The sequence below is a fragment of the Marmota monax genome, unplaced genomic scaffold (assembly GCF_021218885.2).
Source record: "Marmota monax isolate L192 unplaced genomic scaffold, Marmota_monax_Labrador192_F-V1.1 WCK01_AAM20220418_F8-fsc00014, whole genome shotgun sequence".
NCBI classification, from domain to species: Eukaryota; Metazoa; Chordata; class Mammalia; order Rodentia; family Sciuridae; genus Marmota; species Marmota monax.
In genome coordinates this window covers 32,200,504-32,228,093 of record NW_026695222.1, presented here as the reverse complement: position 1 = coordinate 32,228,093, position 27,590 = coordinate 32,200,504, and the positions used below count along the sequence as shown (strand labels likewise).

General features: G+C 58.9%; 1 protein-coding gene and 1 long non-coding RNA gene across 4 annotated transcripts in view; one reads left to right on the top strand and one right to left on the bottom strand.

Annotated features, from left to right (window-relative positions):
• The window catches only part of Kcnb1 (potassium voltage-gated channel subfamily B member 1), an 85,087-nt gene that overhangs the window by 41,092 nt on the left and 16,405 nt on the right, over window positions 1–27,590 (bottom strand). The window lies entirely within an intron of this gene.
• Window positions 22,951–26,383, top strand: LOC124085821 (uncharacterized). 3 transcript variants are annotated; one of them, XR_006849588.2, is made up of 4 exons: window positions 22,951–23,149; window positions 23,373–23,718; window positions 24,914–25,443; window positions 26,278–26,383. It is a non-coding gene; the product is annotated as an uncharacterized LOC124085821 (long non-coding RNA). The 3 variants fall into 3 exon arrangements; XR_006849590.2 differs by lacking the exon at window positions 23,373–23,718 and having other exon boundaries at window positions 22,957–23,149; XR_009225811.1 differs by lacking the exons at window positions 22,951–23,149; window positions 23,373–23,718 and adding an exon at window positions 23,750–24,793.

Below are 27,590 nucleotides of genomic sequence, written 5' to 3'. Positions count from 1 at the left end.
AACGAGAACTTTTGGAGCTCGAAGGAAAATTTGTAGACTGAAATCTTGGTCCAAATACATGGTTTACAGGGAAGCAGAAAGAAACCAGAGATTATTTCCTTGTAAACAGCAAAGACGATCTTGTTCAAAGTTGACTTTTCTTAGGGTTGGCTCCCGATTTCAAAAAAGCCCAAACCAAACACACCTACCATATTATGATGCAGAAAGTGATCATTCATGATAATGATAGTTAACTGAGCAGCTATTATGGGCATTACACATGCCATCTTATTTAGTCTTCACAATATCCTTGGGCAGTATCCCTGCCTGTTAGAAAAGGAAACTGAGGCTCAGAGAAGTGAAGTGCCTTGCCCAATGTCCCAGAGTCACCCAGAGAAGGAGTCAGTCTGATCTTCTCACTCTCTGATCTTCTCACCCCAAATTCAAGAGAAGAACCTCAATGGACACTGGCATCTTCAATTTGCTGCTAGGAAAACCCTGTGAATAGCATATGCCCACTGGCCAGGGCCCAGCAGGACAGGGATCCCAGGCACCATCAGCAAAGGTGGTGGTCAGGCAGCACCAGAGTCAAGGCCGGGGCTAGGGCACACTGACAGTGTGTTTCTGGAAGATCTCCAGAGGCGCTGGCGGTTTGCTCTCAAAGGCACACCTGGGGAACTGGCAAGTGTACTTCCTGTTTCTTGCTCAGGATTCCTCCTGGAGCCCAGACACCATGCTGTGAGGAAGCTCAAGCCACCTGCTGAGAGGAACTGACAGCCTGGGAGCTGGCCCCACCCACCAGCACCGCCTCAGGGCCCAGATGACCAGCTCTCCAAGCTCCTGCCTGCATTGCAAATCCATGTGCAGATGTTTTAAACCACTAAGGATTGTTTTTTTTTTTTTTGGGGGGGGGGGGGATGTTATACAGCAATAATGAACAGAACATCTTCCCTACTTGGAAGGAATTTCTTGGGCCCTGCAGGGACCCAAAATCCATAAGTAGGACTTTAATAATAACAGAGACCTGGGGGTTATTGAAGGAGGCTAAGAAATCAGGTCAGAAAGCCTCACTGCTGACTGTCCCTGGGTCTCCCCAGCCCCTTCAGCTAGAATAGCCACAAACAGGACGGGCCTGCTCCCCATTCCAGTGTCCTCTGTCCATCACACAGAGCACCTGCAGCTCCTCCAGCCAGGGGAGGGGGAGGGGCAGGGGGCAGAGGGGGAGGGCAGATTTTTTTTTTCTCAATTCAGAATTTTCAATATTTCCCAAGGAGCACGGACTGATCTAGTCCTATTTGGAATGTCAAAGGAGATGTTTGTTCCCAAGGAAAGTGCCGGAAGGCCCCGGGCCGCTGCTCTCCTCCTCCTTGTGGATGGAGGGGGGTGGCGGTCCAGTCTGTGAAATCTCTGTGCACACCTCTTTTTCTGGAAGTTGCCTCAGCCTGGCTCTTTGCTTTTCAGGGAACTGGGTTTGTCACGTGGTTTTAAAAATCTTTAAAACTGCCTGTCAGACTGTCCCTAGATTTTATTTTAAGTTACTAGAACTCCCAAAAGGCCTGCCAATCATATGATCTGGGCAGTAACAGTCACTGCCACCGCGGGCTTGGCCGCACACCAAGAGCCTGCATCAGGGCTGGGTGGGGACGTTTTGTCAGAAACTAGTGAAGGTGAGAGGTGACCCTGTGGCCTGTCTGAACCGTGGACCGAGCTCCACAATAACCCAGTGAAGCACACGCTACACCGTGGTGGGTCCCCAACACTGAGCCAGCGCAGACAGAGCCCAAAGGCCTCATGCTGTATGATCCACGTGCGTGAAACTTCCAGAGAAGGCCAAGCCTTGGATGGAGAGCGGAGACCCCGTGGCCCCCGGGCAGGGGGAGGGACCGAGGCACACAGGCTGGCGGTGTCTTTTGGAAACATTCTGAAACTGGGCCGCGGCAATGGCTGCATGACTCTGTAAATTCGCTAAAAGTCATTGAATCCTGCACTTCAAAGGGATGAGTTTGGTGGCATGGAAATGACACCTGCGCAAAGCTGTCGAAAGAATGGACCGAGGACAAGGGACAGGGAGGTAGGGAGTGGACGTGAGCCGGGGTGGGGGGAAGCATCGCGGAGCGTGGGTGGTGAGTGGACACATCCTGGTTGGAAGGGACAGAGCTGTGATCGTCTGGTCCCCTCACTGGGCAAATCCAGGAGCAGAAGACCTCTGACTTCCCACCTGTCCAACAGGGTGACAGTGACCGCTGCTAACAGCCACGAAGTGCAGGTCCTGCACCAGGCACCAGGTAAGGCCCTTCATGTCTCAGACGCCCTCTGCTCCTCCTCCTCCCAGAGGCCTGTGATGTGGTGCTAGGGGACAATCCCTGGTGTCTCTCAAAGTCTGAATGTCTTCCAGAGCTTTGCCTGGACTACCTTCCACAGACGGCAGACCAGCAATGGCCGCGGAGACGGAGGGAGCATCTCCAGAGGGCGGAGGCAGATTGCTTCTCAGCCAGAATTGGAAAGATAATGTCTCCCTCTGGGACAGAGGCTGGGCAGCTTTCCCAGTGTCCCCCTTATAAAATCGGGAACTCCTCGGCTCTGGGGTCCCCAGCTGAATGAACCCGCTGTGTGCAGTGTCCACCCGGGGTGCTCGGCATCGCTCTCATGAACCTGGGGCAGAGGGCTGCTGGGTCCTGAAGTCCCCCGTCCTGACCCAGGAGGCTCCGTCCTCTGTCCACCCGTGAGGCTGCAAACGGGGCCAAACCTCAGGCCCCTCGGGGTCCTCCTGTCAGTGTTCATATCACCCCACTGTGCAGATGAGGACGCTGAGGCCCAGAGAGAGACGTTCTTATCCAAGACCCCACAGTCAGCAAGCCACAGAGCTGAGGTCCAAACCCAGGCCGATCCGGAAAAGCAGGAGACCCCGGGAGGGACAGGAGGGACAGGAGCGGGGCACAGCTAGGAAGGCAGCAGCTGGGCCCGGCCCAAAGGTCCGCGGAAGGCGGTCCTCTCTGCCTCCCAAACCTGCGCCCAGAGGCTGCCTGTCCCCACATCCGGCCGCTGGGGCCGAGCAGCCAATTTGGGACGACCGCCATATATTTAACGGTGAGTCACGCTCTCCCCAGCATCAGCCACGGCAGGCTGGGGAGGATGCGGAGCATCTCTGGAACCTGTGCCCAAGGGTCGCCATGGCAACCCCACCGAGTCGCTTGCCAGCAGCTGGGTCGCCAGCACCTAAGCAAGGCGGGACCAGGCTCAGGGGCAGAGTGCGGCCGAGGACAGGCGCAGGCCACTGTGGCGGTGTCCAGCGCCCAGGGCGGACGAGGGGCGGACTCACGGGGTCACCCTCCAGCCCAGGGTCTCCTGGGGAGGCCTGGGGTCCCCGGCGTGGCGGGGTGAGGACCCTGGAGATGGCATTCGGCGAGCCACTCCTGGAAGCCTCGGCCTGCCTGCCTGTCAGAGACCCCTTCCATCTGGGGGCCGAGGAAGCACCCTAACACCCAAGACCGGAGCCACCTGGGAATGCCAAGCCCAGGTCACTTTCCAGAAGAATTCTGAAGGATGGAGCCTGTACCAAGCGCCACACCCACTCGCCCACGGCCACATGAATATTCCATGAAGCAGAGCCCCATTCTCCCGCCCCCTCGGCTCATTCATCTCTGCTCCCGTCGCTCGCCCTGAGCTAAACTAGACCTTTGCCCCTGTGCAGAGCCCCACACCGTCACCTCTGTCCTCAGCCCCCACCCCCGCTGTCCCCGGTCCTCACACTCGCTTGGGGCTGGTCCTGTCACACCAGGCACCGACCTGCTTCAGGATGTCACACCTGCTCTTCTGTCTGCCCCGGCAGCCATAGCCCGACCCCCTCACTCCCTGTAGGTCCCTGCTCAAATGTCACCTTCTCAGAGAAAGGCCACCCAGCCCACCGGGGAGGAGGCACCGATTCAGCCTCAGGGGGAAGGCCACACACGCACCCCACCCTCCTCTATTCACAGCAAGGACAGAACTGAAAACCGGTGACCTGGAGGTGGCCCGGCCGCAGACTCCTCTGGTTTGAAACAGTTTCCAAAACGTTAAGGCAGTGGCTAAGATGTATCCCTTGGAGGTTGGACTTTACCATCCTGTCAGATTCCAACTGATCTTGAAATTTGGAAGATCAGGCTACATGTTTCCACCCGTGTGACAGCAGCCGGCCGGCCCGAGGCCCCAGGGCCCTCTGTGTTCATTTTGGTGGCCTCGGCCAGCCTTGGGAGCCTCTGTGCCTCCACCCCATGTCCAGCCTGGTCCTGAGGGTGTCTGTCTTCTTGGAGATGGAGGGAGGAGGACACGGTGCTCAGGGCCAGGAGAGGGTGCGCTGCTGGCTCATCTCACGGACTAGCGGCTGCCGCCCCCGCGCATGGGACCTGCATCTCAGGGTCAGTGTGCAGACCCAACGCGGTCACACACGTGGTCAAGTGCTCAACGAGAGCCCAGCCATGGACACACAGGTGGGAAGCAAGCAAGGCAGAGCAAGGTCCTCAGCCTCCGCTGACCCTCGTACCTCTGGGACCCAGGCCCAGGCCAAACCCTCGCGTCGTCCCCAGGTGTGCCGAAGGGGTTCACCCAGAGGAACCCCGAGGTGGCTGAAGGCCGTCATCGGCAGAATGTGGCCGGTCTGCAGGCGCCATGTGGCCCAGTGGCTACTCGTCCTGCATCTGAAACAGCCCCTCGGCTTTCCTCCAGAACCTTCCCTCCTCGGTCCCCAGGGAGCGCCTCCAGACGGGAGCATGTGGCCCTGACCGGCCTGATCGGAGCTTTCATTCGTGGCCACAGCCTTGGTCACTTGTGTCACACGGCACACCCCAGACCAAGACCAAGGCATGCCCGCCGCGGGACTCCTCCAGAACCCCTGGTGCCCGCTGAGCTGTGCTGTTTGGATGCCAGCCTGGGGCTGCCGGGGGCCATCCTGGCTGCCACTTGGCGGGGGGCATCTGAGAGAAGCGTCAATAGGAGGGGGAGAGGGCCACAGGCAAGAAGAACGGAAACCTCAGAACGCAGTCTGAGCACCTGGATTCAGCCAGGCCTGAAGCTATTGCCCTTGAACTTTTCAGTCACATGAGCCAATCGATGACCCCCTCTTTCTCCTTCAGTCAGTTAGAACTGAGTTTCTAGATGAGTCCAGGCCTCCGTGTGAAAGAACTGGGTGACAAAGGCCCAGATGCAGAGACGTTCATGTGGGACGAGCTCTGGAACTGGGAATCATAGTCACAGTGGGAAGTGACCAGCCAGTCCTCCAGGGCCAGAACCCGGAGGGCCCTGAAGGCCTGGCTGGTCACTTCCGCTTTGTTCTGAGGGTAGAGGGGAGCCACAGAGGGCTCTGGGGGAGGGAAAGGAACACGGATGGAGTTGGCAGTGGGGACATATTTGACACCAGGTCTGGCTCAGGGTGGAGTCAAAGCCAGGCCGAGGAGCACACGGGGTGGGGGGCGGTGTCTCCCAGCACCCCCACCCGGGGCTCCTAATAGCAGTGTCTTTACTACAGATGTGCGGGTCCCCTGCCGAGGATCACTCAGCCACCCTTCCGGGGGAAGCAGAGGGGGTGTTCTTCTGGTCTATTCTGGGCTCTGCCTACGTCTCTGTTCTCTGGGAGAAACACACACCCTCTCTCAGCTGTGGCCCGGCGGCCGGGCCTGGACCCCCGGGCTGGGCTCCATCGGGGAAGAGCCAGCCATGGACACATGCCCATTGGCCAGGAGCTGCGTGGGGCAGGGGTCGTCACCCGGTTCGGGGAGATGTGGGGCCGGGGGGCAGCTCATGCAGCCACAGCCCAGCCCAGCCGCCGTCTTTCCCAGCCCAGCCTCTGCCTGCTCCGAGCTCTTGGGGAGGCCACCCGCATGTCCCCTGGAGATGCAGCCTGGACTGCGGGAGCCGGGTGGACACTTTGGAGAACCTGCACCGGGTTGGACCCAGCCCACCCACTTGACAGGGGGTAAGGCTGAGGCCTGGGGGAGGTGTGGGTGCTCAGGATTGAGGAGCATCTATGACGGGAGACCCGTGTGTAGGAATGTCATCTGCGTCGGTCCCCCTCATGACCTGTCTCGATGACGTAGTACCTGCTAAATTACATGCCCTGGAAGAGCCCGTGAGAGAGGAAAGACCAACTGCTCTCCTGCCACTTGTCGCCTTTACAAAGAATTCTCCCTCGTCCCCTCGATTTGACTGTCTTGACTGTCTTTAGCCAGCAACCGCTTTGTCCCACTTTGCAGGTGAGGACATGGGGACCAGAGAGGTTTCACTGCCTATGCAGATCACACAGCTTGGAATGGTAGAAGCAGGACTCGAATCTGTGACACCCTTAGACTCCGTAGAGGAAGAGACCCCCCAAAACAATGCCCAGATGAGAAGCAGAAGGCTTGGTTCCCAGGACACTCTGAGGTCAGTTGTTCTACAGAATCTGGGGGTGGAGGAGGCGAAGAAGAACAAGTCCTCAAAATGCTAGACCCATGCAATCGACCCCGCAGCCCGCTTCCCGGTCTACACCCAAGTGAGTTGAAAATCCTCGTCCTGCACAAAAGCACCCAGCACTGCCCACGGCAGCACCCTGTGCAGTGACCAAGACGTCGAAAGGACTCAAAAGTCCACGATCGGAAGAAGGATGAACAGAACGGCGGGCGTCTCGCAGGAGGTGCCGTTCACCCATCACAAGGAACCTCGCCCCGTGCCTGCCACCCACAGGGCCACACCGTGCCACTCCATCTAGGACAAGTGTCCAGGGGAGGGACGTCCAGGGGCAGGTCGGAGGCGAGGGCCAGGGGCTGCAGGAGTGGGAAGGGGGTGGCTGCTCACGGGGACGGCATTTCTTTTGGGGGATGAAGATGTTAAAAAACGTAGACACAGGGACGGCCACGCGATCTTGCGAGCCCACACTAAAGCCCCTGAGTTGTACATTTGATGTACGAATGTCACGGCACGGAGTTATATCCCAACCAGGCCATTTTACAAGACACCAAGAGAAGCGTTTCCATAGCAAGGGAATCTCAGGAGGGGGACACAGAAATGAGGAACATGGATGGGCCCCTGCTGCCTGCCTGATGTCTCCGAGGGACGTCAACCCGAGGGCTTGTTCCTACAGAGCTGAGGGTCGCAGGTCACCTCCCCCAGGCAGCCCGCCCCACCTCAGAGACAAGGCAGGAACCCAGTGTGGTGACCAGGCCCCAGTCTGTCCCAGTGTCCTGCTCATATTATCTCACTGAAGCCATGCCACAGTCTTGCTGAACTGGAGGTGCAATTATCACCTCCCTTAAGGAAATTGAGGCTCAAAGAGATAGAGTGACTTGCCCAAGACCACACAGCTCTTGGCTCTCTTACCTACATTATGGTACCTGGGAATTCCCAAGTCCTGGCCAGGGTCCACTTTCTGAGGGGCCCTAGGCAAGTTCCTTGGCTTCTGCTAACCCTAAATTCCCCATCTGTACCACAAAATCCCAGCCTCCCCTTCACCATCCTGGCGGGGGCTGCAGCCAGCGCACCACCCCCGCCCTTTGATGTGAGGACGCTCCCCACCTCACCAGCCTTCACTTGAACAAAGTGGATCGTTTTCTTAGGGCTCCACCTGCCAGGGATCCTGGTCCCTCCCTCCATCCATCCTGCCACAGGTTCATCGACTTGCCCGTCCCTGTCCCTGCCCCTCTCCATTGACCTCATTCGTTTATTAATAGAACGAACCTTGATTGAAAGCCCACTCTGCGCAGCGGGAATCGGCCACCGTGGGAGAAAAGACAAAACAAGGCGTCGCCCTCGCGGAGGAGTCTGGTGGAGGAAAATGGCCTCAGGAGACACAAAGTACCTCCAGAAACTGAGAGAGATGGTTCAAAACTAGAGGGACCCAATTTCTGCCGTGAGGCAGGGGAGCCTCTCTGAACAAGGTGACTCTGAGGTAAACTCTGAAGTATGATCTACAATTTTTCATTTAGCAAGTTTCTTGGTTCACAAAGTAGAAAATGCTGACTAAGAGAGGTTCAGGCAATCAGGGCATTTGTCATCCCTCATAGTGAACAGTCCTGTATCCAAGTTCCCTGTCCACTTACTCCAGCGTCCTTAAAGGCTTGGCTCCATTCCTAAGCTGGCTCACCTCATGGACACAAGATGGTTGCCACTGCTCTAGCCATCAGGTGTGGACATGGCCACATTCAAGGGAAGGAAAAACATCCTTTCCTCCTCCAACGGTTTTCTAAGATGGACAAAAACCTCCCAGAAATTCCCGAGCAGACTTGATGGTGGCATCACGTCCACAGCTGGGTCATCACTTGGCAAAAGAGTTCACCATGATGGTCTCAGACCAGCAGTTCTCAACAAGGAGGTATTTTGCCCTCCAGGGGACTCTCTGAGGCTTTTGTGGTTGTTACAATTGTGCATCTGCAGGTATGGGACACTATGGACATGTGGGAAGAGGCCGGGGACGCTGCTATTCATCCCCGGTGCACAGAACAACCCTCTGCAATGGGGAATCACCCACGTGGCAATGGCGCCAGTCAGACGCAAACCCTGTCCGGGGTGCCCCAGGCCGAGGGGGTGGCAAGTTGCTTGGGAGGGACCCTGGAGGGTGAAGCAGCTCAGGCTGCACCCATCCAGGTAAAGGGGGCAGCCTCCGGGCCGTGGGGATGAGCGGCGAGGACGCCCCTGTCTTCTCTGCCTCTCCCAGTGACGTGAGCCCCGCGGGGGCAGGGACACCTGTCACCAGCCGCTCCACCCACTGCTGCAGAAGTGACACGGTGGAGGAGAACTCTCTCTTGACAGTGAAACCCCACCTGGCACTCCAGGGCGTCACCCAGAGTGAATGCTGGGGATGATGACTGTGGAATAAGCACAGGAGGGGGACAGGCCCCGGGGACGCTTGGTTCAGTGCTACAGCAGGGGAGACTGAGGCTCAGAGCAGGGGAGAGAAGAGCCCAGGGTACTGAGGCTGGGCCAGACCCCATGGCCTTTCCTGACCCACGGCTGACATGGACGGCAGATCCCCACCACCCTCAGAGACAGGATGCAGCCAGCGGGTCCAGTTAGGATCCCAAGTCTATTTTGGGACTCTGGGCTCCTCCCACCTCCCCTCCTTGTAAACTGCCTCCTGGATTCACTGTCTCAGGACCCCCCAATGGTGCACAGTGGGGCCGCCATTCTGTGAATCAGGTGCCCCACTCAGACGGGCGGCCAACCCAACTGGCCTGTCAAACAGGTTTTGTTTGACGCACACAGTTCTTTTAAAAAGTTCCTTTTCACATTCTTTGCCAAGAATAAAATAATTGGCCCAGCGGGTCTGTCATCCACGTCTCTCCCTAGGTGACCAGAAGGTCTGGCAGTTCGGTGCCCAGTTTTCTGCTTGGCAGCCATTCCCGGGAGCTGGGCAGCGGCTGCCCCTTTGGTCAGTACAAGTGTCCAGTTTCAGCCCAGTGACCTCCTGGTCACATCACTCCTGCGTGCGCAGGAGTCGGGCCCAGGCCGTTGCGGGTGGGACCCAGTAAGTGGGCAAGGCCACCAGGGAACACAGGCAGGACACGCCCCCTCCCTGGGAAGGACGCCCCTTGGTTGTCATGGCAACAAGAGGCCCTGTGGCGCATCTGTTCCCTGAGCCCGGGAGAGGCAGGACAAGCCCCTCTCTTCTCAGTCCCGGCAGCCACAGCTCCTGGCACCCCGAACCCCAAGAGCGAGGAGGGGACGTGTGACTGGTCCCCCGCAGCCTGGCCCCCAGCTCAGACGCCTAGCACCCCCTTCGTTGGGCGACCCGAGCGGGGCGTTGGGAGGGGCCGGTTGGATGGTCTTTATATAAAAGGACCAGAACGTGTTTGGGGACGGCCCGAGGCGTGGGCGCCGAGACGGGCTCTTTCCTGGGCACCCGCACACCCTCCCCGACCCCCCTGCCCTCCTCCGCCCACCTCCCGGTGCCCAGCAGCCCCTGCACCCCGCGATTCCAGAGCGTCCCCGGGGGAGGAAGGGCTCCTGCGATGGCCCCTGGCGACGGCTGCGACCCTCAGAGGCTGCACTGAGGAAAGAGGCAGAGGGGGGACACCAGGTGACACCCAGGCCGGCCGGGAGAGCCGGGCCGCAGGTATTAACGAGGCAATCCCCTGCGTGGGTGTCAGGCCCTGGAATGACGGGCTTCTGCATCAGTGCGGCTGGCCCCGTGCCAGTGTGGCCACCAAGTGACCGCTGAATCCGAAAGGACAGGTCCAGTGTGTGACTGGGGCAGTGATCTAGGGCAGTAGGCGGTGGCGAGGTGTGGCCGCAGGGTCCCCGACTCCCCACAAGGAGGGCTGCAGACCAGGAGCTGCTGTCCCCGCAGGCGCAGGCGCAGGAGGGATGGGGCAGCGCAGGGTCGAGGGCACCAGCTGAGCCCCTGCCCCTGGGGTTTGGATTCGTCCCTCCTCCTCCAGGGAGGCCTCTCCCTGCGCCCACAGCCCCGCCCCAGGCCTTCCTCCGCCCTCCCCAGGCTTTTTTTCCTTTTATAATCAGAACTTTTAGGACGAAAAACGTTATAATATGTAAATCACTCTATTCGTCTTTCCGCCAATGACACATAAAATATCAGGTCTCAAATTTTTTTATGGAGGAAAACAGAAGTGCCCAGAGCCCAAGAAATGCATCCTGGGGCAATGTTTCTACGGGCTGCCCCCCTCCCCCTCCCCTCCCCTCCTCCCTCCCCCTCCTCCTGGCTCCTCCCTGCCACCAGCCAGGGGACCTGAAGCCATCAGCCTGATGGAGTCCGAGTTCTTTGCGAGGCAGGCTCCCCGGCGGCTAGTGTGAAAGTCAGAGGGGCTTCAGACACAGTGGTGCTCAGTCTGGGCGGCTCCCTCCCTCTCCAGGAGTCCCGGGGTCCCAGGGACGGAGCTGAGGGTCCTGGGAAACCTCGGAGGGGGGAGAACCCGCGCTGGCCGCTCTCCCTTCCTGGCCCCCAGGAGGCTCTAGACCCCAGCAGGGGAAGGCAGCCCTGGGCCCTGCCCCCGTCGGCCTCATCCTTCCAGAACCAGGTGCAGTCAGAATGGAGGGCGCCGGGTTCAAAAGTCAAGCTGGATGCCAACATGGTGACGGCAGAGCTTCAGAAAAAGTGGCTCCTGGTGCTCGGTGCAGGGCAGGTGCCCTCGACCTTGCCAGGGGCACTGGGGTGGGCTCGGTCCAGCCCTCTGCCCTGCTCCTCCAGAACCCCCAGGGGAGGGCCCACAATGCCCCTCCTGCCAACTTCCAAAACCACAGCCAGGAGCCAGACCAGAACGACAAAAGCCAGACCCCCGAAGCACTCCCTGGGCCTGCTCTACGCACAGTGTCGTCTTGACCCACTTCAGTCCCCACAGCAGCCTTCTGCGGTGAGTCCTGCTGCTGTCCCTTTGGGCAGGTGAGGGGATGAGGCAGAGAGGTGAAGTCATTGGCCCCGGGCCACGCAGCCAGGAGACAGGCAGAGCTGGAACTCCACAGGGCCAAGGTGGGTGGCATGTGCTACCTGGCTCAGCTTCTGGACAGGGACCCCAACTCTTTGATGCTGTCTCTGGAGCGTGGGCCGCACACAGAGCAGAAGGGAGCGTGCAGCTCCTGGGCTGGGAGTCCTGAGACCCGTGGAGAACCTGGCTCCACCACAGCTCGGTGCTCCTGCCTCCACAAGCCAGCACACCTACCTCCTTGAGGTGTGTAGAGTCCACCCCAGGACCTTTGCACTTGCTGATTTCATCCCTGAAACCTACCCCTGCGCCCATGCATATGGCTCCTTATTTTTCTAGTTTATATTTGAGGACCAAGAAGTGGGGGGAGGGGCATGACTGGCCTTCTCTGAGACAGAGAGGACTGTGCTATTCCTGGTGTCACCTAAATGTGCCACCCCTGTCACTCAGCTCTCCACCTTCCCTCACTGCCCACTCCTTCCTGAGCTCTGTTCCATGGTGCTCAGCCGCAGCCACTGTCGCCCCTCTGGAGGGGGAGCTCTGTGAGGACGGGGGCTTTGATCCCACGCGGACCCAGCCCCTGGCGCGTGCGGTGGGCAACTTGGAAGCCCCTCCGCGGGTCAATGCAGGAAGGGCGTCCCTGACATGTGGAGGGGCCGGGCACTGGCCCTCATTCCCGGGTGGCCGTGTCATGATCAGTGGACAGGGACACTCGGGAGGTCACGGCCTTTCTGAAAACCGTCAGCCCCTCCCGCCGGCACCCACAGCCTCTCCCATCTCCAGGGGCCCTTCCTGGCACCTCTGGGCACCGGGGTGCTGTCCCCTGCCCCAGCTGGTCCTCCCCACACCCGGGGAACACAAAACAGAAAGGTACAGACGTGCGGGAGCCTGGCCGGGGCGGAGGGCAGTCCTGCCGCACCTGACCAGAAGCCAGGGACAACCGGACGAAGGCAGGTTCATGGGCACCACACGTTCCGGGCCGTGGCACGCAGCGCCCCCTGTAAAACTGCACTGTCCCACAGATGATGCTATTTCTGGAAGGTGAGCCACGCAAGCAGCTTGAGCAACCAAGACCACAGGAGGGGCCGCGGGGAAGAGGAGGGTCTCCTCCTGCACCCCCCCCCCAGAGGTGACCCCTGTTCCCAGTTTCTCATGGACTCTCGACAGCAGGCTCAGAACAGCAGCCTCAGCCAGGGGTCTGCCCACGACCACCTCGGCCACCTCCTCCCAGTAGAACTCCATGTGTTCAGGTGGCAAAGTGCCCAGTGAGACCACTCGTGTTCCCAGGTTCCCTGGACACTAGGAACTGGCTTGTGGCTCCGCTCCGTCCAAAGGGATGTGTGTGGACGTCTCGGGAGGGAATTCCTTTCCATTCCCCAACAGTCAAAGTGCTTGGAAGAGAAGAAAATTGTATTTTCCTTTTGTTCTCCTCCCCCACTTCCCTTTAAGGGATGTGGATGTGATGCCTGGAGGTAAAGCATCCATCTCCAGACCATGAGGACCAGAGCCACACACTTGGAATGGGGATGTGGGCAGGAGGAAGGCGGGGCCATCAGCCCTGGGCTGCCTGGCCGTGGACGCGTGTTTGTTCAGCTCTCTGTTGGGCTCTCTGGTCCTCGCAGCTGCAGGCCTTCTGACAGATGCACTGTGACTAAATACGTTTACATTTATCTATATTCCTCCTTTCCCACAGAAATGGTGGTGCACCCCACACCCACCCTTCAGGATCTTACGTCTTAATGATATATTTTCGAAGTTGCTACAAGTCAAGACGCACAGAGCTACCGCAAATGCTCCACCATGGGCACCCTGTGCCCACCCAGCCTTCGACCTGTGCCCTCTGGGCAAAGGCATGGAAGGTTCCCAACCCCATGCTACAGCCACACGGCCGCCAAGAACAGCGGCTGCGCCTGTCACTGTGCACTGGAGGGGTAGAGCTGCCAAGGGAGAGGGCGGATGTCCTGGGATGTTCTTAGATGCTGTCAAGCTGCCTGCAGAGAGGGTTGGCCAACCTGGTTCCCCCAGCACCAGGCACTGAGTCGCTTGGGCCTCACTAAGTTGCTGAGGCTGACCTTGAACTTTGCCTCAGCTTCCTGAGCCCCTGGGATTATAGGTGTATGCCACCATGCCCGGCCCCTGGTCCCTTTGACAACAAGATAAGTGTCCATTTTGCTGAGGCTCAGAGCACTGGACGCGGCCTGACCAGGGGTACTGTAGGGATCAGGGGCACTGCCTGACGTTGAGGCTGTGAAGACTGTTATAGGACGTCACCTCCCTGGAGGGCTGGACTCCAGAGCCCCTCAGCAAGGAGGAAAGAGCCATTGGCCTCACGCGCTGGCCAGAGCCTGGGGAGGGCTCGGGTGGGGCTGCGCTGTCTCACTATAGGAGCAGGTCCTGTCCCCTGGACCTCGGTGTCCCCATCTGTTAAGTGACAGGCTCAGAGTCACTGGCCTGTGAGACCCTTCATGCCCGGCTTCTTGAAAACCAGCACGTCTCCCGGGAACTGTCCTTCAGACCCCCAAATGGAAACAGCAGATTTTCCTCCATTCCCAACCAGGCGGAGGTCAGCAGCGTCCAGGGGGCTTCTATTTCTATCTGTGGACTGAGGTCACACTCCCTGGGGAAGCCCTGGCTGCGGGAGCGGTGAGCAGCCGCGGCAGGTCTGTCTGCAGAACAGCTTCCGGCTCTGACTTCAGGGGCAGGGGCGAAGGCCGAGGGTGGCGGAGGTGCTGCGTGCTCTCCAAGGTGCACCAGGGCTAACCCAGAGGGAAGGGCAACTCACCTCCCCGTCCCACAGACAAGAAACAGGCACAGAGAGGTCAGACGACTTGCCCAGCGTCCCTCAGCCAGTAGGAGGGGGCCAGCACTTGGTCCAGGGATCTGGAGCAGGGTCCGAGCCTCCAGGCTGCAATCTGACCCTGTGGACACTTTGGGTCAGATCATTCATTTGTGGGTTGTCCAGTGCACTGGCCTCTGCTCAAGAGACGCTCCCTGGTCCTGACAAATAAATATGTCCTAGACATATCAAAATCACCCCAGCTGAGAACTGCTACCCTAGCACACCTCTGGAGCAGGGGACTCTGGGCTACTTACCGTCCCCGTGTCCAGACTGACTCGAGCTGCAGCCCCTGAAGGACTTGCATGCACCCTGGTCATGTGAAACCTTGACCCTGGCCACAGCTTCCTTTATGACCCTGGTCTAGGCTAAGCCCTGGTCACACATTGATCCCTGGTCCTGGTCACAGACTGGGTCACCGGATGCTGGTCACATACTAAGCTTGGTCTCAGACTGAGCCACGATGCTTTTCAAGAAGCGGCTCTGACCCTCAGCACATGATCCTGACTCTGGCTGCACACTGCAGGGTCCCTGGCCCCACACACAGACGGATCCTGATCTTGGGCATGAGCGAGCCCAGTCTCTCATCCCTGGTCCTGACCGCAGGATCAACTGTCACCCAGGCCTAGACTGAGCCACGGCCTTGGTCACAGTGGTCTCTGACTCTAGTCCTAACCCTGGACAGGCTCTAGCCTGACCCTGGCCTCTGAGGCCCAGCTGTCTCTGAACACTGCTGCCCCCTACCCAGGGCTCAGGGAACTCCCAGAATGCCCCCTTCCCACCTGTCCCAGAGCTTGGATCAGTCATTCTGCTGGCCTGTGCAGGGTGGTCCAGCCTGCCACCTCCCAGGGCTGATGGGGCACCTAGGGCACCCCAAGAAAGATGGGGATCTGATTCAGATGGAGCCAAACTCAAGAGGCCTCTTTCCACCCGAGGCCACCGACTCCGCCCAGCCCTCCCTGCCCAACGCACATCACTCCTGCAATAAAACCGCAGAATTCTGTCCGTAAGTGGGGCCGGCCAACATCAGCCAGCCAGCAGCTGGGCAGAGGTCATTAGCGGGAGGAAGTGTCCCTGCAAAAGGGACTGTGCCATCCCAGGACAAAGCACCTCACCCTCCCAGCTGGCCTCCCTCCTGGGGCTGTGGGGAACAGCAGGCTGCCCAGGTCACCCTGTCCTGGGGATCTGCCCACGTCCGAGCAGCGGCTGTGGAGACTTTGAAATAGTGCCCGGCGGTGCCTCCCAGGAGGGTAGGCCCCAGACAGGACCTGATGTGTTGACAGTGTCCCGTGGTCCCCCCAAAGAGCAGTGTCGCCTAAGGCCCCAGAGAACAGGGAGGGTGGCAGGGGACACTCAACCTCCACCACGCAGGGAGGACAATGTGACGGAGGAGACTGAGGCCTTCTCTAGCTTCCTCCCACCCTGGGAGGGGAAGGTCGACCTGCTGGGCCTGACAGGGACTCTGGAGGGGAGGCTGGGCAGGGGCTCCAGCTGTGCATCCCTCAGGCCCTGCTGACCTCCAGACTGAGGCCCAGTTCAGGGAGTCAAGGGACACACATCCAGTAAGCCATTTATGGGGCAGGAGGTGGGGACCACCAGCCAGCCACCACGTCATTCTTGGATGCAGCAGGTCCAGCAAGTCACCCAGCATTTGTAGGGACCTGGTCAGACAGCCAGCAGACAGATGGATGGCCAGTCAGTCAGGGGAGATGGACAGACAGGCCTTTGTCATCATGTACTAGTCAGACCTGACAGGCACCAGCAGGACAAACAGGCTGTCAGACCTGGTCAGCCAGCTTTGGAGACAGCAGGACAGTCAGCCAGAGAGGGACAGTCAGCCAGAGAGGGACAGACCTGCTTGGCCAATCACCTGATTATAGCCAGCCAAGCACTGGAGGACAGACCCACAGACGTCAGCCAGACAGACATGGAGACAGGCAGCTTGTCCCTCCTCCCGTTAGACTCCCAGACAGATGGACAGACAGGCATGCACACAGGAGAGGGACAGAAAGGCCATCTGCTCCGTACCTCACTGGTTAGCTCATGTGCCAGGTAGATGGAGGGCCAGCGGGCCCTCCAGAGAGAGAGTCAGAGGACAGTGACAGTGACAGTGTAGTCCCATCCGTTATGTCCTGCCACTCAGACAGGCAGACAGACAGACGCAGCCAGCCATCTAGTCAGCCAGTCGCCTGCCTCGTGGTGGACAGTCACACTGCCAGACAGTGTCCCTCAGACCCATCCTGCTCCCTGGCCAGTGACACAGCTGGTCACCACAACTGACATCCAGGCTGACAGATGGTGACCAGCCACTGTGAGGGGCCAGAGCCGGGGATACCTGGGGTCTGACACTCCCCGCAGGCCCCCAGGCCAGAACAAAGTGTTGGCGGGGGCTGGGGTCACTCGTGTCCCTGTCCCTTTTTCCTCTGCAGGCCACCCACGGGGACCCTGGAGCCACCTCCTTCTCCCTCCCAGGTGCCCAGCCTCCCCGCAGGCCACAGGGCCAGAGAAGAGGAGGTGGTGTCGTGCGTGGGCACGTGTGTGCATGGGGGACGGGCAGTGTCCCTTGCTGGCCCTCCTCCCTCCAGCTCTGCCAGGCTCCCCCCCTCCCTCCTCAGCTGGCTCGAGTGGGGGCGGGGAGGCCCTCCCTGGCCACTTCCCATTTTGGGAATTGGACCGAGAACTATGCGGAGACAGAAAGAATTCCTTTTTCGAGCCGAGCCTGGCCAGGCCTGCGGCAGCCCAAACACTGGCACAGAACCAGCGCTGGGAGGGCCGCAGGGGCAGCTGGGCGGCCTGAGCCCTGCGCCCAGAGAAGCCAAGACCTGGCTCTCAGCAAAACGGCCTCATCCGCTTCCAGAACCTGGAAGATTCTGGGCTCCCAGCACGGAGCTGCTGGGCAGGGAAGGTTCAGGGGAGAGGCAGGTTACAGAGACCAGAGAAGAATCCGAGGCCCCACCGCAGGGGCGACGTGCAAACCGACTGTTTCTAGTGACAAGAAGAGACCCTGGATGTCCCCCAGAAACAACGTGCCCCTCCTCTGGCAGACCCACAGGCCACGCAGAAGCACCTGGCACACAGTAGGTGCACACTGAGTGCAGATGTCCCGATGGGAGGCTGGAGCCAGTGTCACATCTGCTGTACTGCTTCGTAGCACGACCCTAGTCAGGGTGCAGGGGTCTCGGACTCATGTCGTGCATCTCTGAACCCAGAGCCCCGAGGGAACCCACTGGGACTAAGGGACTAGATGATAAGGATGGAAGCCGAAAGTCCAGCCCATAGTAGGTGTGCACCACATTTTAGTCCTTCCTCTGAAAGCGTCATTATCATCTCACAGGGAGGGGCAGTGGTAGCAACCCCAAGGCAGGTCTGGGACCCCATTTTCGAGCAGCACCACCAGGACCCAACCCTTTCAATCTGAGCTTCGTTGCCCCTCCCCCATGTAAAATATAGTTTCCACTAGAAGGAGATTGGGGACATGCCAGTGCCAGGGTCCTTGCAATCTCAATATCCCTCTCACATGCACTTTCCTTTCCCAGCCCCTCCCTGCTCTGCTGGGGCCCCCAGTGGTTCTGAGGAAGTCCATCCTCCCCACCTGCCAGGGAAAAGCCACAGGTCAAGACTGAGCCCTGAGCCTTAGGCGGGGAACCCGGGGCTCTCTGCCCTGCAGGATGCCACGGTGCCCTGACCCTGGAGCCTGCAGGTGCTCAGTCTGGGGCTCCCGTGAGGGGCCCAACCCCAGAACCAAGCTGACTCCAGGGGACATGGCAGAGAAGGTCACTGACCCTGCCATAACATGATGACCCTCCCACCCCTGGACCAAACCTTTGGCCAATTTTAATCTTCATCATGAGCCTTCTAAATAGATAAGACTGTTCAGAAACCAAGGCTCAGAGACGTGCGATGACTCATCCAAAACCACAGAGCCCGAGAGCGCCGGCAGGGGTGTGCACCCCTTTTCTTGGCGCTCTGTGAACGGCCTTTCTCACTTAGCTCTGGGCTACGGAGACAGAGAAAGCCAATATATGACAGCCACCACCGAAAGCCAGTCATGATTGTCCCAGGAAAGACGGACCCCTGACGTCAAGCCTGGAAGGTGCTCAGAGGTCGTTCAGCTCAATCCGCTTCACAGATGGGGAGACTGAGGGCCACAGAGGAAAGGGACACAGGGAGCAGGAGGCAGCAGCGCGGGAGCCAGGCCTGGGACAGGAGGAGATGGCTCTTCCAAGGCTGAGGGGTCCTCTGCTGGTTCCCGCCAGCAGGGGACCCTCCCTCCTGGGGTCTCAGGTGAGGCCGGCCCCGCCTCCGTCTCCGCCCACCCAGGCCTGGCCAATCAGAACTGCGCACTCCTTTGGCAAACATCAATTGGCTCAGTTTGGACACATGACCCAGATCCGGCCAATCCGAGCGAACCCTGGACCCTGCGGGGAGGTTAGCCCGAGCAGGGGCTGTTGGTGTTGGCTTTTCAACTTGCCCTAACTTAGGGTGACCAACTCAACTTGGCTCGCCAGCCTCGTCCCGATTTTAAGTTGAAGTTCCGCCTCTAGGAACCACCTCAGACTCCTCCGCGTGGAGACAGGGCTGCTAAGTCACCCCGCTTCAGTTTGTGAGTGTCAGGTAATGGCTTTCAAATGGCAAGTTCCTCTTAAAATAAACATGCAATTTTAACCAGCGAAGCTGGTGCGCTCACCTGTAACCCCAGCAACTCGGGAGCCTGAATCAGGAAAACTGCAAGTTCCAGGCAACTTGGTGAGACCTTGTCTCAAAATAAAACTGTAGAGGGCTGGGATATGGCTCAGAGGTAAAGTGCTTGCCTGGAATGTAGGAAGCCCTGAATTCAACCCCCAGTTCCAAAAAAAGAAAAAAAATCCGTTTTAAAGTGAACATTTCAGGGAAAAATACTAAGAAGATAAAGTACCTTGCTGAAAAGCTATGGCAAAAACCACGATGGCTGCATGTGAGCGAGCCATGGTTAAGGAGGCAATATCTGCAGGTCTGTAAACCCGAGCCCAATTCCCAAGTTGGTGGATGACTCGCTGTTTCACCCTGGATGAGTTGCTTATCCTCTCTGAGCCTCTACACCTTCCCCACCTCACAAGGTCACCCATCCTCAGAGGAGACAGAGAAGTCAGAAGCAGGGATGGTGGGGCCGGGAGGACTTGTTCCCACTCTTAAGGAGGGCTACCCCTCTTTCAAGTGCGAGCTCCCCCCAGGGGAAAACATGGAGCCAAGGCAGGGCCCATTCACAAATCCTCGGGAGGCCTGCCATTCTCTACTCTGCCACTGCTGTGCTTGTCTGATGAGGCAAATTAGCCACCATTCAGCTGAGGCACCCTTAGAGATGCTAATTGCCCAATGCCCGTGCAACTCCACCCTCCCTGGAACAGGCTGCTGGCAGTCGTCCCCTGCCATTATTTCCTGATAACAGGGCTTGATCTGTCTACACCAGGCCCAAGCGCTCTAGTGTCCAGCCACCGGCCCGTGCGTGGAAGGCGGGCAGTCAACACTCCCTGGCAGAGCAGTCTGGTGCTGGCACACAGCTGCCAGGGCTGTGGACACATGTGCACCCCTACGCCTACCTGCTCAGCCCCAGGGAGGATTCGGGGTCCCCATGTGCATGGCACTCTGTGGACACCATAGGCACAGATCAGTGCAGTGCACTTGCAGGAAGGCCCCCGGAGTACTCCAAGAGCGACGGCAGAGCAATAAACGAGCTCTCTCATGGATGATTTTCCCCAGGGCTTTTATACATCGAGGCGTGGTTTATACAAACTAAAACATACAGGTTCCCAGTGTTGAGCGCCTTCGGATAAGTGGATGCCCCTGCGTAACCACCACCCCATTTAAGGTACAGAGCATTTCCATCACCTGGAGAGGTCCCTGGGGCCCTTCGCTGCCCCAGGGGCAGAGGCAACTGCTCTTCTGGTTCCTCTCCCTGCAGTTGAGTTTCGCCTCTTCCTGAAGCTCAGTGAACAGACTCGCTCAGATGTGTGCAGCACACATGCGCAGCCTCGCGCCTACACCCATGTGCACCGTTGCACAGTCAGACACCCTCAGGAGGGGGCATTCCAAACGGTAAGTCCCCTGGCCTCAGTTTGCATTGTGGGGACCTGTCCTCCCTGGGACAGGTGGCTAAGGGTGGTGGGGCGTCCCCTGGCCCCAGGTCCAGACTGCGGGAGGCTCCTTCCACTTCCCTTGAGCTCCCCTGCCTGGGTGACCTTTGGCAGGTATTAAGACCTCAGCCTTCTCCTCTCTGATGGGAGGCCTGATGAACGCCCTTCTCGTAACCTCCCAGCACTGAGTGCCGTGAAGGCTGTGCAAGTCCTAACCCACTCCGTCCTCCCAGCAACCCCAGGTCCAGGCACAGGTGTTACCCCTGAATGGGCAAGGAACCTGAGGCACAGAGAAGTCCAGCAGCATGTCCAAGCACACACAGTAAGAAGTGGCAGTGAGGATATGCCCCATTGCAGCTCGGCCTCCGTCCTGGTGAAGACTGGAGGTGGTCGCCTGCATTCCTGCCTGCAACACGGTAGGCGCTTACTAAATGTCAGAAGTGGTTACTTCCAGGAGCACTTAATCCCCGATGCATGGGTGCCTCAGAATAACCCATCTTACAGAGGAAGAGACCGAGCCCAGCCAGCTCAGCAGGGTTAGAACGGCTGTTATGAAAGAGACAACAACAAGTACTGGAGAAATGTAGGGAAAGGAGCCCTTGCGCACCACTGGGGACAGGAATCAGCACAGCCATTCCGGAAAACAGCGCAGGTCCCTCAAAAAATAAGAAATTAAGCTGCCCGTGATCCAGCAACCACACTCCGGGGCGCACCTCCAAAGGCAGTGAAGCCAGAGGCTGAGAGACGGTGGCACATCAGGTCTGCGCAGCACCATGCACACAGCCTCAGTGGCCACCCATGAAGGAACCACCAACGGACGCTTGGTCCAGAGCACAGTGGAATACTGTCCAGTCCTGAAGAAGATTGGAATCCTGCCATTTGTGACACCATGGATGACCCTGGGCACACTAAGTGAAACAATCCAGGCACAGAAAGAGACACGGCACAGTGTCACTCTATGTGAAACCTACAAGTGTTCTCCTAGGAGCAGAGAGCAGAAGTGTGGCCACCAGAGACCGGGGAGGGGTGCGGAGAGGTGGGTTGTGGGTACAAAGTTCCAGTGGGGTGGGAGGATCAGGCTCAAGTGGCCACGGCACAGCGGGGTGATTAGTTCACAAAATATATTGTGTATTTCAAAAGAGCTAGGAGAGAGGATTTTGAGTGTTCTCATCTCAGAGAAATGGTGTTTGGGGTGACGGATATGCTGGTCACCCCGATTGAGCCAGTACGCAGTGCACGCGTGTACCGGAGCACCACCATTACCCTTTCCTGTGCGCAACTGTTATGTCTCAAATGACACTTCAAAAATGAATTTTAAAAATGTCAGCGGTGAGAGCTCCAGATCTTCTGATTCCAGATCCCGTCTTTGCATCCTCCACCGGGACGTTCTATTCCACGAGGCAGGAACTTGGTCTCTTTTGTTGACAGTCATGTCCCAGAACCCTGACGAGTGCCCCACGCCTTGGCATTCAGTGTTTCCCCCAGTGAATAGGTCGGAGGGAGCTGGGAGGAACCACTCTGCCCAGCTCCCCCTTTACAGCTGGGGGTCCTAAGCCCTAGAGGGGGTGTGACATGCCCAAGGTCACAGGGCACCTTGGCGCTGGCGAGCCTGTGACTTTCTCCCCTGCCTGCTCACCTCTCCCCCTCCTGACAGGAGCAGCCAAAAGGTTCGGGAGCCCTGGGGCCATGTTAATGGGCAGCTGGCACCAAGCCACTCGACTTCATAAAGCCATCCAGGGCCGGCAGAGGCTGCCAAGCCAAACCTCAGAAAAGCCGGTGGAGGGACAGGAGGCCCAACCTGCCAGGGCTCCTGCGGGGCTGCAGCCGGGAGGGAGGCTTCCTGGCAGCCGGCAGTGGGGGAGGCCCGGCCAGCCCTTAAAAGCCCTTCACGAACAAACACTTGGAACGCAGCCCCTCTGGCCTGTGTCCCCACCATGTCAGCAGAAGCAGCAAAACCTCCAACAGGGACCGTGGATAGGGGCCTGGGGTCTGTGCTCCTGGGTGTGGGGTCAATGAGAGCCCGCGCGATGGTGACATGGGGAGTGTCCCCCCAGCCCGAGGGCCACCCTTAGTTGTCAGGTCCAGCACTGGGACACAGATGTCAGTTGGAAACACTGCTCCCCTCCCTTGATGACTGGCAGGTGGCCCCTGGGCAGAGGCTGGGACAGGAGGGTTTCTGTCATTGAGAATGTGCCTTTAGGAGAGAGAGGGAGGGAAGCAGGCGGGCAGGGCAGGGTCGGCCAGGGCGCAGGCTTGCTGCAGTCTGGTCTCCTGCTGGACCCTGGGAGCTCTGGGAACCACTGTGCACAGTGGAGCATTTGGGAAGTAAGAGGGTCAGTGTCCTCCCCTGGCTCGGCAATCGCTGGCTGGTGGCCGTCTGGGGAGAGGAGAGGAGGGCTGCTGCAGACAGTGTGGGCAGGCAGGTCCCAGGGGCCCAGGGCAGTTGTGGGGGCAGTTGGGGGCTCTCAGCAGCCGACTCAGAGCAGCCAGGGTGTGGCGGCACCAGCTGTGAGCAGGGTGCGGACCAGGCACCTCCAGTGTCCACCCCACAGGCACCTCCTTCCTGTGCAAATTCAATGCTGCCTCCCCAGGCCGGAGCCAGCCTCGGAGGAAAGGGGAAGGCCTGCCACCTCCCTCGTGCAGGCCACTGCACCTGGCATTCAGTGCAAAAGCCACTGTTTGCACACCTGGCTGGCCCCACGCGAGCTGTGCCTCTGAGATCTGCAGAGTCTAGACTGTGCAAGACCCAAGGGGAGACCTTCAGAACAGGTTTCCTAGGCTGACAGGCCCGCTGGGGGCCTCTGATGGAGGACAGGACGCGCTGGCTGGAGGACGGAGCTGGGCAGGTGAGGTTACAAGGGGAAGAGAGGCATGGTGGCCTCGAGGGGCCTCACCTACCTGAGACACAGAGGATGGGGAAGGAGGCATGACAGGCCAGGGGACCAGACAAGGCAGAGGGTCCTGGGGAGGTAAGGCCTGGCCTGCAGCCCCCATCCCGGCTACAAGAGGCGCTGGAGACTCAGCCCCGCAGGGCCAGAGAGGAACACTCTTCAACTTCACCCCGGCCAGCTCCACCCCCCGCCTGGGCACAGCACTCTACAGTGAGCAGACCACTAGCTCAGCACTGTGAGGTGGTGAGTCAGAGCCTGAAGGCCACACAGCCTGCACTCATTAGGAGATGTTGACTAAGCACCTACTACGTGCCAGCCCTTAATCCCAGTGCCGGAAGACTTCCAGAAACGAGCAGAACCCCGTCTCTCAGAGCACAGGTTCTGGGGGGGCCGGGTGGGTGGGGTAGGAGCTCAACGTTGCCATGGGACAGAGTAATCCAGCAGGGAGGGGATGAGGTGGAAGCAGCCGGTGACAGAACAAGGCGTGCAGATGACAACAGGACCAGCCTCTGTAGAGGCCAGAGGTAGGTTTGTGATGGGAGGTGGGGAGACCTGGTCAGAGAGGACGGGGGGCGGGACCAACTGCAGGGCCTCGTGGACACTGTATGGATTTTGCTTTAGCAATGCGTGAAGTGGGGGAAAGGACTCAGGGGGGACAACTGTGCAAGCAGGTGGCAACGAGGACAGGACTGTGACAGTCCAGGGCAGTGAGGGCAGCAGCTGGGTCTGCAGTGGGGCTTCTCAACTTGGCCCTGGCGACAATTTTAAAATTGGGGCTGGAACACGCTTTGTTGTGGGGCTGGCCTCACTAGTGCCTGGAGGACGTCTGCCCACCAGTTGCAGTAGCACCCTCGCCTCTGTCGTGACAACCAAAACTGTCTCCAGGCATTGCCAAATGTCCCCTGGGGGCAAAATCACCCCCGGGTGACAATTCTGGCCTGGCACAGGGATCAGCCAACTACGGCTCCCAGGACAAATGCAGCCGCCACCTGTTTGCCCAAAATGCAAGCCGAGAACAGATTTCACGGTTTCAGATGGTCCCACTTTCAGGGATTATGTAAGTCCCTCCGCGGGAGCCTCGGTTTGCCTCTGGGCAGCAAACTTAGATTGTTTACTCTCTGGCTCTTTAAGAAAGAGCCGTCCAACTCCTGGTCGGGGTGTTAATGGGGCGATGAGAGGAGGAGGGAGGCGGGGAGGCCTTGCAGGCAGGGCGCAGGGTTGGCACGGCGAGTGGGGCTGGAGCGAGCACGGCTCTGAGTTTTGACCTCTGCTCCCCCTGGAGATGCTGAACGGGGGCACTGGGTAGCACGGGCTTGCAGTGGGCAGACCAGCTTATTTGGACATGTCAGGTTTGAGGAGCGTCAGTCACGTGGACAGTCAGGGCAAGATCACCCAGTTCGGAGCTGCAGGCTCAGCTCTGTCTTGGGCAAAGGACTTGGCCTCTCTGGGCCTCACTGTCCCCACCTGCTGAAAGGCATCGGCTGGGAGGTCCCTGGAGCAGGGGGTTTGTGGTGAACCCCAAGGCACAGGCAGCCTGCTTGCACTGCCTCCTGAGGACGCCTCCATCAGGAGGGACTGAGGTCTGCGTCAGGAAGGCAGGTGGGGACTTCGACTCTGGGGTCTTGGGGGGAGGTGGCCATCTGAACTGCCCGGGGCTTGAGAGGCCCTGACCCAGGGCTGGGGAGCCTGGTTAGGAAGACTGTGGCTGTCCCCCTGCAGGAGACTCACAGGTCCCCTGCTGGAGATCACACAGCCCGGCTATGGGGAAACCAATGGGGAGCCCGAGAGGACTGAATCCACACAGCTGGCTCAGGTGACCGAGGCTGGCTGAGCTGGGGAGGGACAGGTGAGTGGAATTTCAATGCAGGACTCTAACCCGTCTGGACTTGGAGATGGACGAGTTTCCTTCCAACTCATGAGTGTTAAGCCACCCTCCCCAGGCCCTGTTCAGCTGATTCCTTGGAGGAATCTGTGACACCCCTGCTCTCTGTGACACCCCTGACCTCCCAAGGAGCCTCAGCCTCCTAGTTGGCCTGTCCTGCAGCTCCGTGGGCTCGCTGAGGCCCTGCGTGTGTCCACGTGAGACGCGTCTGAGGCTCTGAAGTCTGGATTGTCAATCTCGGCCACACGGTGGAATCACTTGGGAGCTTCGCAAAGCACCAGACCCTGGGTCCAGCCCCAGAGATTGGGATTTAATGGGTCTGAGGAGTTCCAAAGCTCCTCAGTGATGCTCGCCTGCCCCTCAGCTGGTAGGTGACCTGGGGATGCAACGTTGACTGGGAGCCAGAAGGTGCCATCCCCTCCAGTCCTCCAGGGGCAGTCCCAGGATGAGGCTAATGGGTCTTTGACCCAAAGAGGGCAGGTGTCAGGCCCCATGGCCCCGCTGGAATTTCACAGCAGGATTTATGGGAACCGGTACCAATTCTTTGTGACATCAGATTTCCTTTTGAAACAGCTTGATTTCACTAAGATAAAGGAATTAATTTAAAGACGAGCATTACCCATATCCTATTTTGGGGATTTATTGGACCTAACGGTGGCCTGAGCCCAAGCGGGTCCCCTAGCTCTTGTCCTCCTCTGGCCACCGGTGATCATAGGACCCAGGTGTGTCAGACAGGAGCCAACCTGGGGTTTGTGCTGGAAGAGCTGAGAGAGGTTCCCTCCCTGGCCTTCATGTGGGGGGAGGGAGTCTGGAGGCAGGTCTTGGAGGAGGTCAGACCTGTCTGTCCCTGGCCCCAGGGGGAAGGACGGCCCTGGGTTTGACCCACACACCCACAAGCAAAATGGCACAGCTTCCAACTAAACCACGGTTCTGGTGACTTCTCTGGGATCCGGCATCTAAAATCTCCCTCAGGAGTTCTCCTTCCTAGGTTTAGAGGCTGCGTATGGGAAGTGTGCTTGGGTAAAATTCTAGAGAACCCACAAAGCAGCCCAAGTGGGGGCCTTCGCACAGCTGCAGGGGCCACCAGCACAGAGGCCAGAGGGGGCACCTGGCCGTGGGAAGGGACTTGGTGCCCAGGGGTGGGAGTGGGCTCAACAGTAGAGCACAGACGTGCCCAGCAGGCTCCCGCGTTCCCTCCCAGCACTGCCAGCAGAGAAAGGAGGAAGGAAAAAGAAAGAACTTGGCGCCAGGTCCTTTCAGAGGATGAAGACCCCCTGGCTGGAGTGGCGGCTGGGCATTCCCGCCGGCTCACCACTCGCCATCCCGAGGGGCGCCATATTGGCCAACTTCGACCAACCTCCGAATTCAGTCATCTGTGCACTCACTCGACAAGGTCTCGGGGTAGATGAGGGGTAGGCAGTGCTGGGCGCAGAGAGGCAGGGGTACCCGGGACCAAACCCCAGTCCTGGGCGCTCCCAGCGCAGAGGGAGGGGCAGGCAGAGATCAGGTCACAGTGGGACAGAGGCCAGCAAGAGAGGTGGCCTAGAGGGGCACACAGAAGCCGGACAACCCATATCTGGGGGATTGGAGCTTTTTGGAGGTTGGGAAGGCTTCTGGGAGAAGGTGGCATTGGATCTGGATGCTCCAGGACAGGGAGGCAAACACGTGGGTGGAGAAGAGAGGAAAAGCATATGCCAAAGCCCAGGGCAGGGAAACTGGTACGTGTGAGATCAGTGGGGCCAGAACCCGAGCCAGGAGCAGGAGGCGGGAGGTGAGCAGGGAGGTGAGAGCCGCCTCAGTCTCCCAAGGACTTGGAGCACCAGCCACCGGGGCAAACCAAAGGAGAGCGTCCATTCCCCCCCCCTGCTGCCTTGTGCCATGAGGATATGGAAAAATCCACTGCCCTGGTTTTTGCAGTTTCAAAAATACAAAACATCCATACGATTGAGGTTGTTTCAAAAGGCACTTCTCTTGTGAGGAACCCCCAGTTCAGGGAAGATAATCCAAAGTGACGAACCTAGGAATCCAAAATCAGAACCAAGAACATCTCATGATAAATTCTCAGGAAACAGACCAGCGCCATCATGCAGGGAATGGATGGCATCTATTCAGGGAAGTCAGGGGAGTGGTGGTTAGGCAGAGCCCTAAAGGATGAGTAAGAGATGTCACAGAGGCCAGGCCAGTGGCTACAAGGTGTTCTAGCCAGCCAGGCCACATGAGCAAAGGCCCTGGGGTACAACCCAGAGCAGCCTGCCAAGGGCCTGAGAGAATTTCCAGTGTAGCTAAGAGAACGAAAGGCAGAAGTGAGATGTGAATGGAGGACGGAGAGGAGGTGCTGGTTCTTACAGGACCTTGTTGGCCAGAGAAGGATCTTGGAAGTTCTCCTGAGAGCAGCAAGAAGCCACCGCGGGGTTCCTGCCTCTGTTCTGTTGTGTTCCCTCACCCCCAAGATGTCTGTATGGAATCAGAGATGGACTCCGAAATGACCTGGAGCTGGGAATAGGAAGACCCCTG